This window comes from Neoarius graeffei, chromosome 27 (genome assembly GCF_027579695.1).
Source record: "Neoarius graeffei isolate fNeoGra1 chromosome 27, fNeoGra1.pri, whole genome shotgun sequence".
NCBI classification, from domain to species: domain Eukaryota; kingdom Metazoa; phylum Chordata; class Actinopteri; order Siluriformes; family Ariidae; genus Neoarius; species Neoarius graeffei.
This window is the reverse complement of record NC_083595.1, coordinates 40,141,721-40,155,451: the sequence shown is the minus strand read 5'-3', so window position 1 is coordinate 40,155,451 and position 13,731 is coordinate 40,141,721. Positions and strand designations below refer to the sequence as shown.

The 13,731-nt window shown below is 41.5% G+C and overlaps 1 long non-coding RNA gene across 1 annotated transcript in view; it reads right to left on the bottom strand.

Annotated features, from left to right (window-relative positions):
• LOC132874929 (uncharacterized) overlaps positions 1-13,731 on the bottom strand; it is a 32,815-nt gene that overhangs the window by 5,566 nt on the left and 13,518 nt on the right. The window contains exon 3 of the long non-coding RNA XR_009651730.1: positions 1,943-2,107. This is a non-coding gene — a long non-coding RNA (uncharacterized LOC132874929). The remainder of the gene's footprint in view (positions 1-1,942; positions 2,108-13,731) is intronic.

Genomic DNA, 13,731 nt, shown 5'->3' with positions numbered 1-13,731 from the left:
TTAGTATTTATCTTGGGTATAATTTTTTTTTTTACTTATGTGGCTTGATATATCCTCTTCTGCTGCTATACACTGTGCTGCTGCAAACAGGAAATTTCCCCATTGTGGGACAATAAAGGTCTTCTTATCTTATCTTATCTTATCTTATCTTATCTTATCTTATCTTATCTTATCTTATCTTATCCATTCATGAGCAATGGATCAAGTTGGTGTAATGTTTATCAACAGAGGCTAATTGCTAATGAGTTTCTTGAGAAAGAGGCATCATAGCTTAAAGAAAGGAGGACAGAGTTTAAAAAGCAAATAAACACAATTACTAGCAATTAACAGAGCGAGCCAAAGGGGTGTTGATTGAGAGCTGGCTGCTGGAAGATATTATTATTATTTCCTCCTCCTAAAGACACAGAGCCTTATCAACACTCTTTTTACCAATGCGAACCAGATGCTAGTTCTCAGCTGGTGCTAGTGCTAATTCAGACCTGGTTCAAATTGTGAACCTTATAAGGACAGGTTTGCTTTTCGATGGGCTAGAGAGCCACATCATTATGTCACTGTATACATCTTCCCTTTCCCAGATGCTAACCTACCCTGCTAGCGCTGCTAGCTCACCCTCGCTAGCATTGTTAGCCCACCACGCTAGCCAGCCCTGCTAGCACCATTAATCCAGCCCGCTAGCACTGCTAGTGCCAGTGACAGACTACAAAGTCTGTTTGCATTGTTTCTTTAAAAATGGTGGTCACAAAGTTTTAGCTGGTCTTATTGGTCATGATAATCCCCCCCCCCCCCCCCCCCCCCAATCCCCTGATGTAAGCGATTCTTGGTTCTAGCCCAAAAAAGAGTTGATGCCACTCTGGAACCAGTTTTCCTGGCCAAGAACCAGATCTTTGGCTGTTGAAACATGAAGAACTGGTTCAAAATTAGGCACCAGTTTTGAAGCAGCCCTGGAACTGTCTTGGTGGAAAAGGGGTAATCATCACCACAGACAGGGAAGAAGAGCAAGACGTGTATATAGCAGATAACACCACGGCTATGTACTCATATGCAAACATGCAACACACGACTCACCCTCTTGAACATATTAATACAAGACAAAATCTAATCTGCAAATCATTTGAAACTGAAGCAGTCCAAATCTAAATCAGTTCCAGGCCTTTAATCACAGGCCTACAATCTCTCCACCACACACACACACACACACACACTTATCCTCTCTACACATCAGCAATGAGAGCATTACACTGATGGAAGAAGACAGAAGATATGCCCAGTGAATGTGGGCCAATTGAGTTTGAGAGCTGTGCCAGCGCCTGAGGGGTGCCACACAGCGTACTCAGCCCTCTGCCAACCCAGAGTGGGCATACACACCAGTGCTGGCACACATTGCACAGGCTACAAAGCTTTATCAGTTCAGGCCCATTACCTTTAGGGATTTTCCATTCTCTCTTTTCTTCACACTCTAACACACACAGACACAGAGTCGTCCCTGATTTGTAATTGTTTGCCGTGTCTCATTGAGCGCAACATGAGGGGACTTGCAGTCCTGAGGGTGTGTCTTCTTTACAATCAGCTGTTTGCCCAACACACACATGCACACACCTTTACTGTATTATCCTTGTGAGAACATTCTATTGACCTAATTATTATTGCAATAATGTAACCCTAACTTTAACTTCAGTAACCAAAAGGAAAATGTTTGGCTCTTTTTTTTTTTGTAAATAAAAAAGCTACACTTTTTGTATATAAAACTTTTTCCAAATAGGACCAGCTAAATGTACACATAAGGACAAAACCATCAGCTAACCTCACGCTATCATAGAAAGATGGCAAGTTCAAATCCTGATGAAACCAGAGACATCTGCCACTAAAAAGTTTAATCACAGTGACACTAACCAGTCACGTGTCTGGGAGATTTCGTATGTGGAAGAGGGCAGATAGCACTTACCTCGGAGAGTGTCATGTTGCCCTGTGATGCACCATGAGCAGCAGTTTGAAAAGACGAGGTTGGTTGGTTTTACATGTCTTGGAGGAAGAACGTATTAACTTTCATCCTCCCTGGTTGGTAGTTGTCGTATGATAGGATAGTGTTGGTGGTGGGTGGTCAGATATTCTTATCCAAGTGGGGAATATTGGGGAAATACATGCGTACACAAACACACACACAATAGAATACTTAACTTTGCAGTAATAAATAAGTATTTACAGTATATAAACATCCAGCAGTGCCTTAGGGCTCAATGCTGGGACCAAGAGCATTTAACCTCAGGAGGGTTATAAACACAGTGGTAGTCATTGTTTCAGCTTGTTTTTTATTATTATTATTATTTATGATTTCCTCATGCATGTCACATTACCCAAGCCACAGTGTTCTTCAGAAGTTCCCACCCTCTCTATCATTTTTAATAGAGTGGAACAGGGTCAACATCACTGGGGATCATTATTCTCATCACAAATACTCAAAATTACAAATACAATACCTCACTAAAATTGAATACAGTAGGTATTACTCAAGTTTAAATGAAATAAAGTTGTGGTTCTTGGAAGTCCAGGGTCTTATAATTTGTTTCATTGGATTTCGAAGAAACAGTGTGGGAGTATCATGTTCCAGACACTTGATAGCATACGTTTAGCAGCTGTCCAAATACTAGAAAAATAAACAGAAGGAAACAATTCCATGGTTTTTTGTTTTTGTTTTTTTTAGACTCCACCATCTACAGCTTTCCTCTCTCAAGTGACTGAAAAGGAAGAAGAGCTCGCCAGTTACTCAGGACAGACTTTGGTGCTCAGAAACCATGTGGCAACAACTCCATGTCATACACTTGCTAGTTCAACATCTGTGTGTTGAAACGTCTGTATTATCTGGAGAGATTAAATTACTGAAGCTTGGGGGAAAGAACATCGAGTTAACGTCCTATACATTCACCCAAGTGGTTGTTGCTTTTATCTGAAGCAGTTTAGAATTAAGACAGGATATAGGCGAGTAGTCATGGAGTTAGAGGTCATTCTCAAGAACCCAACAGTGGCAGCTCGGCAATGTTGGGATGAAACTCACAGCCTTTCAATATGGAGCCTACGTTCTTGATGGTACTGATGGAGTTTCCACACTGAATATTTGGTCCCAGTGTTTGGGAATCTCCATGTAGAGAAAATCCCCTATGCTTGCATAAAGGACCCTGAATTCTGGGTACTCGACAATCTGGTAACCAATAGTTTTATCTTTATCTATCATTCCACTCTCCTACTCTGGGGTAAAAGTGTAGTAACAACATGGTGAAAAGAGCATTTATCCTAGTGAGACTGCAAATCAACTCTCTCGCTCTCGTTCTCTCCTTTTTGCCTCTTTACATTTTTCCCTCTTATCCCCTTTCACTTTAACAGTAAAAGCTTTGTGTCTGTCTATACAGAATATGCAGGAGAGCTATAACTGACAAATCCTGAGAGGGATGTGTGTGATGTATAGCAGAGGTGTGCATCAAGACTAGGATCCTGTGGGACCCAAAAATAAGTCACAGGAAAATGGCTCCCTGGTGGTGTAACAGAAACGTGTTCACCCTATCCTATGGAGATTGTTAGTTTGAATCCCAATGATGCAATAGCCATCTGTGGCAAGGGGCTCAAGAGAGCAAAATTGGCCCTACTCTCAGGGAGGAAGGGGTCTCTCACACACACACTCTCCTGTCAATTACAGTGACACTAGCTAATCATGGGTGTCACTGAGCTCAAGTGTATAAGTTAATGAAGAGTGTTACAAGAGGAATATTGGTTGCATGTGTTTGGTACAATGTTGCCTACTCTACTTGTGTAAAGCTGTATGTGAACACAATATGTGGCATTTCAATGAAATAAGATAATTTATATCTTTAATAAAGCATCCATTTTGTCTTTATTCGGCAGAGAGAACAGAAAGAAAGTGCATGAAAAACACCGAGCAGTCTTTTGTGTGAGTGTCAGTGAGAGCTCAGACATGAGAACACACTTCTCTCAGGAAGAAATGGAAGGAATAAGAAGTCAAAATTCACCAAGGTCTTTGAAATAAAGTACAAAAAAAAATCATGAGTCATCCACTCAGCAGTACAACACATTTGTGGTTGTGCGTTCCTGCTTTTAAGGACTGTCCTTGGAGTTAGTTACCATACAGAAACATTGTAAGCAACCTCATAGACATTTCCTTTTATTCACTTGGAATTTGCTTTTATTCAACATGAATCCAAGCAAAGCAGTGAGCTTTTCATTCTCTCGTTTCACTGGAATTGCCTTTGCCTCAGTGCTTGGGCCCCTAGTGACCCCAGTATTCCACGCTGAAAAACTTATAATAATAATTTCAAATTTAAACTGTTAACTGTCCCTTAAATCACAATTCTAAAGATGATTCAGACCTGTCAACAACAACAAAATCATAACATCAAATTAAGAGCATTTCCATTGTTATGGATGTGACATTTAAACTCACATTGACTTGTAAAGTGTGCAACTGGCTGCACAAGCTAAGAATTAGTGAAACAGTTTGCATATCTGGTCATGTGACCTTTCAAGAAGTTCCCTAATTCCAACAGCTTCAATAAAATGTCCGCTCAGAGCAGAAAGTCTAGTCTCTGTGGCTGTGCCAAGTACTTTAAACAGGATAAAAATACAAATGAGTTAGAACAGTGACATCTCTACTTACCTGTCAATTCTTGCAGTAGCCTAAGTATGTTTTGGGGGTGTGGCTTGGGTACAGCCAATCATAAGGCTGTATACCATCCATCCATTATCCGTAACCGCTTATCCTATAGAGGGTCGTGGGCAAACTGGAGCCTATCCCAGCTGACTACGGGCAAGAGGCAGGGTACACCTTGGACAAGTCGCCAGGTCATCACAGAGGCTGTATACCATCTCTGAGAAAACAGCCAATCTGAATGGACTATGAGGAAAACATCAGAAGTTGCCTTTCTTTCAAATCCTGTTCTAGCTTAATTCAAGGAAAAACAACTTCCAGTCCTTAAAATGAAAATAATGGAGATATCCAAAGCCATGGCCTAATGGTTAGAGAAGCAGCTTTGGGACCGAAAGGCTGCTAGTTTGAGTCCCTGGACCAGCAGGAATGGCTGAAGTGCCCTTGAGCAAGGCACCTAACCCCTAACTGCTCCCCAGGCAGTTGTTGTCTGGGTGTGTTGTACATCACTCTGGATAAGGGCGTCTGCTAAATGCCTGTAATGAAACGTAATATTGATGCTGGCTAGTTAAAATATAGTTTAATATGTGTCTGTGCTGTAACTCACTATTAGCCAGATAACTTACTGTATTCAGTGTTAGACTTCATTACATCAATGAAAAAATAACAGCATTGCATTTGCAAACATGCTAAAGTCCATGATGAATGGCAATTTGAAAATAGCATGAGTGAAATAATGTATCCTAGTGGTTTTGAGGGTGGTGCAGTGGTTAATACTGTTGCCTCACAGCAAGAAGATTCTGGGTTCGAACCTTGCGGCCGATGGGGGGGCCTTTCTGTGCGGAGTTTGCATGTTCTCCCCGTGTCTGTGTGGGATTCCTCTGGGTGCTCTGGTTTCCCCCACTGTCCAAAGACATATAGTTAGACTAACTAGCTACTCTAAATTGACCAATGACGGGCTGTTAAAATGTCATCAGTGGTGCCCTTACAGCCATTGCTGGCTATAGAGAGCGTGCACGTAACGTCATAAGGTCACGTGATATTTGTTTATCTGCCATCTTGGATGGCATGGCCGCGCATAGAACTTAGACGAACCCGTTCTAATTATCAAGTGTATGGGAGTAGATCTTTCGAGAATGGTTATATCTTGTTCAGCATTTGGTTGTACCAATAGACAGGGCCAAAAGGAGGGCCTGTCATTTTATAGATTCCCCGCAGACGAGGAGAGACGCGCAAAATGGGTGTCCGCTGTGCGAAGAGAAAACTGGTACCCCAGTTCTACCAGCCGAATTTGTAGTGAACACTTCATATCAGGTAGGTGTAATCTTCTAATTCAATACTCCTAGTACATCTGTTAAGTTGATTTTCGGATTGAATGATAGCTGCATACTTAGAAACTAGACAGTACAGTGTTTGTGGCCGTTAGTCCGCTTGATCTCTAACTTTTTTTTCAGACAAAAACATACATATTTACAACCCTGTCATTATCTGGAACTGAGTTTAGATTTCGAACATTCTTACGATAAAACATCCTGCATAGTATCTTTATGATAAATGTCTTAATGCCACTTACCCATGAGGTTATCAAGTAGACATTCTTCTTCGGAACCTTCCAGAGGTATAGTTGGGATACCCATCCCGCAACAAAATATTTATAAGCTTCCAGGCTCTTGTAAGCTTTGAGGGCTTTGCCAGTGTAACATGATTCACGATTAACAAGAAAATTGTAAATGTCGTGGTAGGCCAGATCGGGCAAATCCCCAGCACCGCAGCTCCGAATTTCCCTGAACAAGGATTGCGGCAAGTTGTATGGATCTGCAATCCCCAACCTGGAACACTTTTCCACGTAACGCTGCCTCACGTCACCTTCAAGATGCTGAACAAACTTAGACAAGTTATCGCACTATGTAGATGGGGTATTTTCCAAATTTTCTTGCGGATTACTCCCTGGATCCATTACGCTCGCGCAAGGTAAACAATCCTGAAGCCGTCCAATAAACACGGACGGGTCACGTGACTGCACGTCCTCTATAAAGAAAAGAAGAACTGTTTTGAATGAATAGAAACCACTCCTGCTTCCATTTTTTTATGCTAGTGGGCACACCCCATTGGTACAGATTTGAATGTTTCAGTAGAAGAGTCTTCCTTTTCCAGAGTCATAGGCATTAAACAAATGAGCTCACAGAGTACACAAAGTACACTTTTCCTCATCTGACATGACTTCTCATTCATCTCATTTTCTGTATTGCACTCCACTCCATCCATGAGGCAGTATTTGCCAAATGTGTATTTTCAAAATGCAGACAAAAAATGCATGATGATATCGTGTAAATTGAGACTTAGAACACTGGGTAGATCTTAGATTCAGGAGTATGTCATAAACCAAATCAGTACTAAGACAAAGGTGTTCTTGGTAAGGCTTCTCTGTGATTTGGAAGAAAAAAAAAAAGTGCACAAAAGATTACTGCACAGAAGCACAAAACTTTTCTTCCCTGCCCAACTCCACTTCTCACCTTAAAACATCTCATCTACTCTTCCAGCTGACAACTTGATGTTACTTTTCAGAGAAAGTCACCACCTTCCAATTCCCTTTCAGTTATCTTGGGGATTTTGTGGGTTTTTACACAATTTTCTTTTAATTTGAAGACCTAAAATTCCAACCCAAAAGCTCTCCTCCATCACATGTCAGCTACCAACAAAGGAGGATGGAGACTAGAACATTCTTCCTCTGAAGCCAGCCACCACCACTGCTCTTCTTGCTATTTCACAGCACAGGTGAAAATATCAGGGCCGCTGTCAACCCTCTGCCACATACATGAGCTCAAAGATGCCCACGATTGGCTTGTGTCATTGTGATTGACAGGAGAAAAAGTGTAGCCTCTAGAGTTTACTCAGAATTGTTCAAGAAAGAAATATCATCCCTTGAGTGGCATTTCTGCAGATGGAAGTGCCATGTTGATGAGAGAGGTCAATAAAGAATGGCCAGACTGGCTCGAGCTGGCAGAAAGGTTCAGATGTGCAATTGTCTGAGCAGAAAAGCATCTCAAAATGTGCTATATGTTCAACCTCAAGACATATGGGCTACAACAGCAGAAGACCATGTTGGAGTCCACTTCTGTAACCCAAGAACAGAAAGCTGAGGCTGTAGTTGGCACAGACTCACCAAAACGGGGACAAATGAAGAATGGAAAAATGTAGCCTGGTCTGATGAACCTCAAGTTCTGCTGAGGCACACAGATGGTAGGGTCAGAATTTGGTACCAACCTGCCTTGTGTCAACAGTCCAGGCTGGTGGAGGTGGTAAAATGGTGTGGGTAATGTTTTCTTTTGTTGTTGGTGACAATAAAATCTGCAGTCATCTCAACATGGACCAGAATCTCAAAGGAACGTTTCCAACATCTTGTGGAATCCATGCCATGAAGAATTGAGGCTGTTTTGAGAGCAAAGCAAGGCCCTACTAGGTATTAGTATAATTCAGTGAATGTATCTTCTCATTTCATCCATCCACATCCCAGGTCTTGAGGAGATATCAGACTGCCTTTCTGACATTGATTCCTGGATGGAGACCCATTATCTAAAGTGAATTTTGACTAAACAGTTGAACTCCCTTATGCTGAACCTTCTAATTGCCACTGACAATCTTGGAACCCATCAGTGCACACACAGATAAGAGTCTTGGTGTTGGGTTCAATTTCTCCAGATCAGATCACATCAACCTTTGGATCCTAAAGATTTCTTCTTCATAACTTGTCCTGATTACAGGTCAGTGGTGGGTTTCCCAAAAGCCTCTTATCGCTTTTTGGAAAGCCAGGGGCTCCAGGGGAAGCCATGGCCTAATTGTTAGAGAAGCAGGTTTTGGACCAAAAGGTTGCTGGTTTAATTCCCTGGACTAGCAGGACTGGCTGAAGTGCCCTTGAGCAAGGCACCTAACCCCCAAGTGCTCCCCAGGTTGCTCTGGGTATGTTGTGCGTCGCTCTGGATAAGAATGTCTACTAAATGACATTAATGTAATGTAAAGTAAGAGGGTCTTAATTAGGAGAGTGTTCATTGTGTTGCTCGCTCTACCATCTTTGTCCTGCAATACTTTTGGGAAACTTGGCACAGAGTCTTATTCAAGCTCTTCTTATTGCCTAACTTAACAACTATAACATTCTATTTGCTAGTCACCCATCTTCTGCAACACCTCATGTACAGAAAATTAGAATTATTGCTGATCCCCTGTTTCCTCATCTCATTAGGTATCTCATGTGACTCCCCTACTGCGACTGTTCTTTTTGCTTCCTGTTGCAGCAAGGATCAAATCCAAAGCTCTCGTCTATGCAGTCTGTGCTATGTCCTAGTATTTCACACCAATCCACCAATTTCTGGACATGAATTGTATGCTCTTCACTAAAATTTATGCACATTTGTAATGCAGGATCTTGCTGCTTCCATGTCCAGGCTCATGAGTGGTTGAGCAAGCGTCTCCTTAGAGCCCTTGTTCTGATTCCTTCTGCAAAAGTCTTAATAACATGTTATTAGGATTCAGCTTTGTCCTTTTCTCTGCACTTCATTTTGTATTGATTGTCTTTGTATTACATTTGAACTTAATTGCATTGATGTACTTCATTTTGGTTTTTCTCGAAATTTCATTGGATTTATTGTTGTGCATTCAGCTGTTTGCACATTGTGAAAATGGCTCTGGATAAAGGAGTCTGCCAAATGAGTTTGGAAATGTTAATTAAACGGAGGCAGCATTTGTGCAGATTTGCGCAGTCTAATATGTGTCAGGTCAACCAGATCAAGACTGCCTCGTCAACCTTGTAGACTAACAAAACCTGCTTTTTAACCTTTGTGGGAGAAGGGATTTGTTTGAGAGGGAATTTATTACATGTGGTGTATATTAGTAAGTGAGTAAACATGGTCAGACAAGGAAAACTCAACATTTCATATTTCCATATTTTCATAAGGAAAAGAAATGCTTTATTTTCTTGCAGAGGATTTGGAGCTTATCATGGGAACACTGGACATGAGACAGGAATACACCCTGGATGGGATGCCAGTCCATCCTAGGGCACCAGGCACACACATGCACATCTGGGGAGAAATTAAGTACAACCAATCCAAATACATGTTTTAAAAAACATGGGGAGAACATGCACTGTCTTTTGATTTTGCGTTTCAGCATGTTCAGTTGCAGTATTTTGTAGTTTTCTTAGTTTCCATGTGTGTTCTTATGCTATGCCGGTACGTCTCTCTGGTAAATTCATGGGAGATTATTTATCACACTCATGCATAATGAATAATTAAGTTTATTCTATCCATATTCACTGGATATGAGCAATCACGTGCTCTGATTGGCTACACTACTACTAGGATATCAGCTCGTATACTGTGAGTAGAGAGAGAAAAAAATGGCGGAGCGTATTGCTGAACCAACCGAGGACGAAATAAAATCTCTACTCCAAAACAAAACCCTAAAAAAATAATAAAAAAAAGCGCAACAAAATATGGAATGAAAGTATTTTATGGTAAGAACATCTCATCTCATTATCTGTAGCCGCTTTATCCTTCTACAGGGTCGCAGGCGAGCTGGAGCCTATCCCAGCTGACTACGGGCGAAAGGCGGAGTACACCCTGGACAAGTCGCCAGGTCATCACAGGGCTGACACATAGACACAGACAACCATTCACACTCACATTCACACCTACGGTCAATTTAGAGTCACCAGTTAACCTAACCTGCATGTCTTTGGACTGTGGGGGAAACCGGAGCACCCGGAGGAAACCCACGCGGACACGGGGAGAACATGCAAACTCCACACAGAAAGGCCCTCGCCGGCCACGGGGCTCGAACCCAGACCTTCTTGCTGTGAGGCGACAGCGCTAACCACTACACCACCGTGCCGCCCTGGTAAGAACATATCTATTTTAAAATTTTCAATTATTATTATTATAGCACGTTCCACAAATTGCTAGTGTCATTTCACCGGTTTGTTTACATTCTAAGCAGAAATGATTTTGTCAGACGTTCTGTATAAAGTTTTTATTTATCGAATTTGCAAAAAATAAAAATGCTCTGTTTCTCAAAATCCAGTGAATGTGGATAGAATAAATCAGTTATTCCACTCAATCTCATCATACATGGCTTATAGCCGACTTGGTGCTATGCCCCTCATCGGCTATCAGCTCATGTACGACTCGATTTTGTGGAATAACTGTTAAATATGCTCATGTGACCTTAACAATTGAATTACGCAGCCAAATAATATTATGATGCATGTGTAGATATGAATGATGTTTGACAAAGTTTGACAGAGGCAATTATAGCTGGAGCCTTAATCATGAGTGTAAGAAGGCTGATGACACAGCTGATGACAAACCCCCATCTAGCATGCGCGCACACACACACACACACACACACACCATCTGCTGCTGTGTGCAAAACTGGGCCCAGGGTAGGAGCCATTTACAACAGCGCAGAAGCATTATGCTTTGTTTACCATCTTGCTGTGTATGTGTAGGTGTGTGTAAGCGAGAGAGAGAGAGAGAGAGAGAGAGAGAGAGAGAGAGAGAGAATCTCAAGGTCCTGTCAGCAACAAAACACTAAGCTATCAAATCTAGAGAGAGAGAGAGAGAGAGAGAGAGAGAGAGAGAGGCCATGTTGTCTATCAAGACACTGATGCTGTCAAGAAGAGTGCACCAGAAGGAGTCCCATCTGCTCTCCCTCTATCTGCTATCATTATTCTCATCACTCTAATTATCCTCATTACTGCAATTTATCTAGTCCTCACACCATCAAGGTTCACACAGCACAGAACAAAGAACAGGTGAGACGAGACGCATCTTAAAAGAATTCGAATAACAGAACTCGAGCTCACCTCTGAGTCTAAATCAGATCACCATCTTTTCCGACCTCATCATTCAGAATATTGTCAACACAGGTGCACTTACTTGTTCACTTTCAACTATATGGTGCAGGTGAACACAAGTCACATTTTCTTGACTCACAATCTCCCTCCAATCCTACCGTAGCCACCAGGAAGTCATTAGCAGTAAGGAGTCATTGCAGCGCCGCCTGCGTTGATTGAGGAGGTAAGAGAGAACTTCATAATCATGTTAAATTAGAGGTCCTTTAGATTTAATCTCACCCCTTACCAATCTCTTAATTACTTATTTGTCCCAATTATTTGCTTTACTGAACCCATTACGAACCCCTTTCACCTCCGAATTAGCTGGTGGCAGCTGCAATTATGCCAGTGTGAAGCCCTCTTCATCAGACTGATGCCTGAGAGCTGTCTGGGGAAATCTAGGCTCCTCGTGTCCCGGAGTCGAATATTAGCACCAAGAGCCATGTGCACAAGAGCAAGTGGAACGTTGCATATCATTAACACGTTTAGTAAGCCGATTAGTGATTGAATGCTGGCAAATACTGGTGTGATAGAAGTGCGATACGATTTAGTAAGTGGGGTTTTTTGAATTCTGAGTATGGATGGACATTTCGAGCAAAATTACTAGAGATGCTACGATACCATTTTGTCACTATTCGTATCTCATCACCATCATCTACTTATGCTGTGCAATAATATTACTATTTGGTGCAATATCCCTTTCATTTGCAAGTATTTTCTTATTCATATCTCACTCTCATAATTGTGTACAGTTATGTTCATAGCCTGTGGTTTTGGGTTTTTTTTTTTTTTTGGTCATTTATTGGTTACTTTACACACATATTCCAGCCACGTTATTTCTGTTATGCTGTACAATAACATTCACTACCTGGTGCAATATGTCTATTTCAGTTGCTAGTATTTTATTAGTGCAATATTTCTCCTTCAGGTGAAGTATTATTCTTATTTAAGTTCTATTCTTATTTTGTTGTGTACGTTACATACATGGCCCGTGTTTTTACAGGTAGATATATAAATTTTTTCTGATTTTTTAAATACTTTTATTGCACTCTATTTTTTTTGTTACTGTTCATTCCTGACTCTTTTCTATTTGTGAGCTGCTAAAACATGCAAATTTGAGATGAATAAAGTTTATCTTATCTTATCCAATTTTTTATTTTATTTTCATCAAATTCCACACATTTCACAGACTGATGAAAACAACTCACTGGTTGTTGTTGTTAGCTGTTGTTGCAACATGGCAACTATTGTTATTGACATTAGCTTACTTTATGTTGTACTACAAGCAAGGGCGGCATGGTGGTGCAATGGTTAGCACCGTCACTTCACAGTAAGAAGGTTCTGGGTTCGAGCCCACTGGCTGACAAGGGCCTTTCTGTGTTTAGGTTAGGTTTAAGACATGTGGTTAGGTTAACTCTAAATTGCCCATAGGTGTGAATGTGAGTGCACAGAAAGGAACCGGCCACCCTACTGCTGCAATTCTGACTAAGTCAACCAAACATGGTTCATCTCAAGCCCAGCTCGGGTTCGGCAGTGATGACTACAAGCAATTCTCTGATATCCATTGTCCATATCCGCAGGGTCGCGGGCAAGCTGGAGTCTGTCCCAGCTGACTATGGGCGAGAGGTGAGGTACACCCTGGACAAGTCGCCAGATCATCGCAGGGCTGACACAGAGACAAACAACCATTCACAGTCAATTTAGAGCCACCAATTAACTTAACCTGCATGTCTTTGGACTGTGGGGGAAACCGGAGCACCTGGAGGAAACCCATGCAGACACGGGGAGAACATGCAAATTCCATACAGAAAGCCCCCCATCGGCCACTGGGCTCGAACCCAGAACCTTCTTGCTATGAGGCGACAGTGCTAACCATTACCGGTACACCACCGTGCTGCCCTAATTCTCTGATATTTTACTTTATATTGGTTACAGGATTAGACTGAATTCCTTCTTTTTTAAAAATCAGATCCACCATTTTTGCCAGTAACGGCCCAATACACACGTTGGCTATCAGGTTGGTGCCATCTCTAAAATCATTATGAGAATTTTTTGATAATCATGATTCAAATAACATTCAAAATGTCATGTATGACAAAAAAATAAAAATAAAAAATAAATGCAATGTTGCCGTGCAAAGGTAAACCGCAGTTTCTGCATATTGTGTCAGTGGCAAAAGACGGTCCAGTAACGT